Source organism: Pinus tabuliformis, chromosome 8, assembly GCF_031772625.1.
Source record: "Pinus tabuliformis cultivar Carrire ecotype Pingquan chromosome 8, CPIR1, whole genome shotgun sequence".
NCBI lineage: Eukaryota > Viridiplantae > Streptophyta > Pinopsida > Pinales > Pinaceae > Pinus > Pinus tabuliformis.
In genome coordinates this window covers 61613998-61618651 of record NC_142294.1, presented here as the reverse complement: position 1 = coordinate 61618651, position 4654 = coordinate 61613998, and positions in this window count along the sequence as shown.

Genomic DNA, 4654 nt, shown 5'->3' with positions numbered 1-4654 from the left:
CCACATGGTGGGAATAAAGGACTTGGCGTCGACCACCATGCAAAATCTTCTGGTCGAAGGTCATTGATGTATACCTGTCGCCGGAAGTGAGAAACTTGCCATTGAGGCATGCAAGCTTCAAAGTACTGAAGGGGTTGTTCCTAGATCAACTCCTTGGATAATGAGCTGATGTCGACAAGGAGCGATCCGTCAAAGGAGGGCCTTAATGAATCCCACATCAGTGACATGGAACGGAGCTAGTGATTGTGATGAGGTGAAAACAAACTGTGATGTATGATTCCAGGTGGCGGTCATGAAATGGATGAAGGACAATGTATGGCAGTGGATGGGACATGGTTGACTCTCTGCAGAACAACATCTCTTGAACATATAACGACACTGATGTGATGGATTGGTAGCATTACCCCAAATGTGGATGGTGTGGCGAGGACCATGGTGATGAGACGGTGAATGAAACAACCAACCGATGTGATACGGAGGACAAAGTGTCATGTTCAAGAGCGACTTGCTACCATTAAAGCTGTGAGGTTCTCCCAATTTTCCCCAGTCATTGCTGACCAGTACCTCTTTATTTTTATCAAGCTTGAGGAGGATAACATATGCTTGTTCTATAACCTGCCCTTCGGGCAAGCCCATCACTATGTTTTAACGAGCCTAGCGATAGGGAAACTCGTTCTCGTCTAAAGACAAGTTTGTCGCTATTTAATCATTTTAACGAGTCTAACGACAAGGAAAACTCGGTCCTTTTCATTTTTAGAGAGTCTGAAAAGGTACATAAAGTCAACTCCAAAATTCCTTTTTCGTCATTTAATCCCTTAAGTCCGAAAAAGTATAAAACAATACAGAAGGGATGAGTTTTCGATTGCTTTAACGAGCCGAACAAAACAAGCGCTTGATCTTTTTGTGCAATAATCCCTCAGGTCCAAAAAGATTAAAATCTAGAGGAGGGATAGCTCTTCGGTCCTTTTAACGAGCTGGAAGGCCAAAACTCGGCAAACTTTTCATATTTTACGAGTCAGTGAAAAGAGCTCAAAGAAGACTCGTCTTTTGAGGAACGAGTGATAAACAGGGATAGCAGCAGATTCCAGGTACAGGTTGGAATTTTCCAATCACGGCAGTGTCACAAGGATGGCTAAGTGAAATCACTTTTTGCAGCTGTTCCTCAAAATGGGTAAACAAACATATGGAGATGAACGATTGGCCAAATGAACGGATGGAGGTGAGACTGCAAGAACACGACCAAGGGCTTTTAATATGGCTGTCAAAGGTTACATTTCTCAAGGTTCTTTACCAGTTCATTTTTTCTGGGTGAGCTTGAACTGTAGGGAAAGATTGCTCACAATTCATGTTTATTTTTTAACGAGCATGAACTATGTATTAAAACTGCTCGGATTCTTGCGTTTATTTTTTAACGAGCATGAACATTGCTAAAACTGCTCGATCTGGATGCCCCCAGCATAATAATAATGCAGATGAGGCATATGCCCCCCTAAACTTTAAGGGGCAGTTCATTTTTTAACGAGCTTGAATGCGTTCAAACCTTGCTCAATTATACCAGTCTTAATACAAGGAACGCCTCAGATGAGGTATTCTTATTTAAGGAGCTATACCTCACTAGCTACTCCAAATTGGCAAGTTTTAACTTTTGCCCCACATTCCTTTTTATATGCAAGCTGGAAACGGCTAATCCTACGAGTTTAACGGGTTAGACCTACAGGTTTAAAGGGAGGACCTAAAAATTTAAAAAAATAAATAGTCGTCCCGTGCTTGCACTCCAAAAGGTTCGCATGCCCCCAGGTATAAATAATAATTTCAAGGCTGCCCCTCCTCTGTCCCACCTCTATTTTTCTAATTGTCGTCTTGCTATATTTTTAACGATACTTGTCTTCTCGTTATTTTTCGGTGCCGACGGTACTTGTCTTCCCATCAGTTCACTTTTTGATTTTGCAAGATCGCAACAGATAAAACATTGGTGTTACAGAGGGAGGCCCTCTTACTTATTATCCGAAAAATGGTTTTGTTTGCTGCCGCAAACTAAACTCTCTTTTCGGCGGTGTCTATCATTAGGTTGCTAAGGATGGTGACTACTTGTTGCAGCAATTTCATCTCTTTCTTTGGAGACTGCCCCTACTTATCCTTCAAAACATATGTTTTAATGGGTGAGGCTTGACATTCAAAGATGGTGGCTACTTGCCGTCACAAATGGATCTCCTCCCTTAGGAGAGCCTACTTTTTTAGACAAAGGGAGCGATTCTTCCGCTCACATAACTTTGACAAAAGAACTTTATCCTAGAACAACCCTCTCTTCCTTTCTTCGGACGGGGTACGGACTAGTCCATTCTTCTGCGGAAATTAACTTTATACCCAAGGTTTCCTCTGCCCAAGGCAGGCCAGGGTGCATGCCCCCTGGGTCCTAGTTCTTTCTTTCCGAATCACTCGCATTCATCGGGAAGTAGAACCGGGGGTGGAGGCATTCCTTGAGTGAATAGACCGTTAAGGGATGGTATTTGACTATTTGCGATGCGTGATCCTGGAAATGAAAGTTGGTCTACGAGCTTGACCATTCTTCCTTCGTGCGGAAAACACATAACTCTAAAGAGTGAGGACACTATCGCCTCCATGCAATATATATAGTCTCGTCCAAGGAGTAAGTTATAAACCAAGGGTCCCTGGATGACCATGATGTTCATATGAACTGTCTTCCCTTTCAATGTAACTGGAACATTGGGGAGAATCCCTAACGGGTGACTGGTTCCTTTATCAAAACCTGATAGATTTCTTATCTCAGGTAAAAGCGCCGGGGAACCCAGTGCTTTCCAAGCAATAGAGGAAAGGATACTCACAGATGCCCCTTCATCAATGATAGTTCCAGCCATCACCATTCTGTAGATTTGGACGATGATTCTGAATGGGATACTGGCTGGTAACCGGGGTCTGCCTAGTTGATTCCAATCAAAGGATACAACTAGGTTGCTTGGTGGTGGGACCGAATATACGGCCGGATACGACCCTGACGATGTTCCTTCCTGCGATAAAGGAATGGGCGCATTGCCCTGATGCTCATCAGAGTCTGTGTTGATGAAAAGAATATGGACGGTGTCATCCTTATCCTCTTCAGTGAGGGTGTCATTTGAAGATAACTCTTCAATGACGGTGTCATTTGAGGATGAAACCTCTGAAGGAAGAACCGGGTCAACTGCCGTTTCGACCTTTAGACTTTCGTCTGGTCTGGATTCAGCAGGTTCATTCTCAATGACTGACAGTTCAGCTGACCACTTGAGCGGGCCAGCTGGATTTTCAACTATCGAGGGATTAGGCACGAGTTTTTGGTATCCAGGAGGAAGTCGTAACGGTGATACCGGACGATCTTCCAAAACTCTCTTTGCCTCATCTAAGAATGGACATCGGTGGATGGCGTGATCGCCTCCACACAACATACAGGGTGATCTTGGTCTCCCTTTTCGTCCTTCACTCTCGCTAGTTGACGGACTGCAATCAACATGACTACCAGAGGTTGATGCTACCGGATTGTGCAACCTTGGGGACCAGTCCCTTAGTATCCGGGGAATACAAGGACAATCACGATGGAAGTGGGTCCTTTTGCAAATGACACATGGCGATTTAGGCCCGGTCGGTGCAGTGTGTGGATTTTTGTCAGATGTCTTTTGCTTGCCCCCAGTCGCCTTCGCCATAGGCCCCTTCTGCTTCTTTTCTCTCTTCTTCTTTTCCTTCTTCTCCATGGGAGGCTGACTTTTGCCGGCTCTACCTTGCGAAGATGAAGGATCAGAGGAAGTATTGTAAGAAGTGGAAGGCTGGTGGGTAGTTCTAGACTGGTCTGACTGTTGATTCGACTGCTCAGGATTAGTGGCGATCTGCACTACATTAGTTCAAAAGAGCCATACGGGTAGGCCAATTGTCAATCCTGGAAGTGACAATGTGGCCATATGAGGCGCACCAACATCTCCCCAAGAGGAGAAGGGATTGGGACTTCCGCCAAGGTTACTTCCTTGGTTGGTGGGCTCCATACTTTTCAACTGAAAGATCAACGTGGGAATAACAGGTGATTATGTTCCGATTTAAAATAAATTTTATTAACGACGGTTTAGACACAAATTTGCTTTTTCATGTTTTAAGAGTCGAGAAAAAGCTAAAGATGACTCTAGTCTCCTTCGATGTTTTAACAAGCCCGAAGTGACAAATGCTCGGATGGACTTTTTCAGTTATAGAGTTTGAAAAAGGCCAAAAGAAACTTCTCTGGAGTTCTAGGCAGAGGGTGTGCCAAACTTTTCGCGAAACCACAGAATACGTTTTACGGTACGGGTGGTCGATCTTCGTGAATGCTGTGTTCACTGCATCGCGATCAGTAGGGAGGTCGACACGGCTTCCTATGGATAAAGGCTTTGTTCCTATAGGGGTCTCCCAATATATACGCGACGGTACGTGGGAGCACAAGTCCGTATTAGTGCCACCGACTCTCAGGAGGAATCACCCACCTTCGTAGAGATCGACAGTCACTATGCTTAACGACGCCGGAACACGTCTCTACCTAGACCTCTATGTGTTTGCGTTATGTTACAAAGCGTTGTTATGTAAATTGAATTTATTTTAATGTTGATCTTGCTTAGCAGTTTGCCTTTAAGGATCACCACGAGAT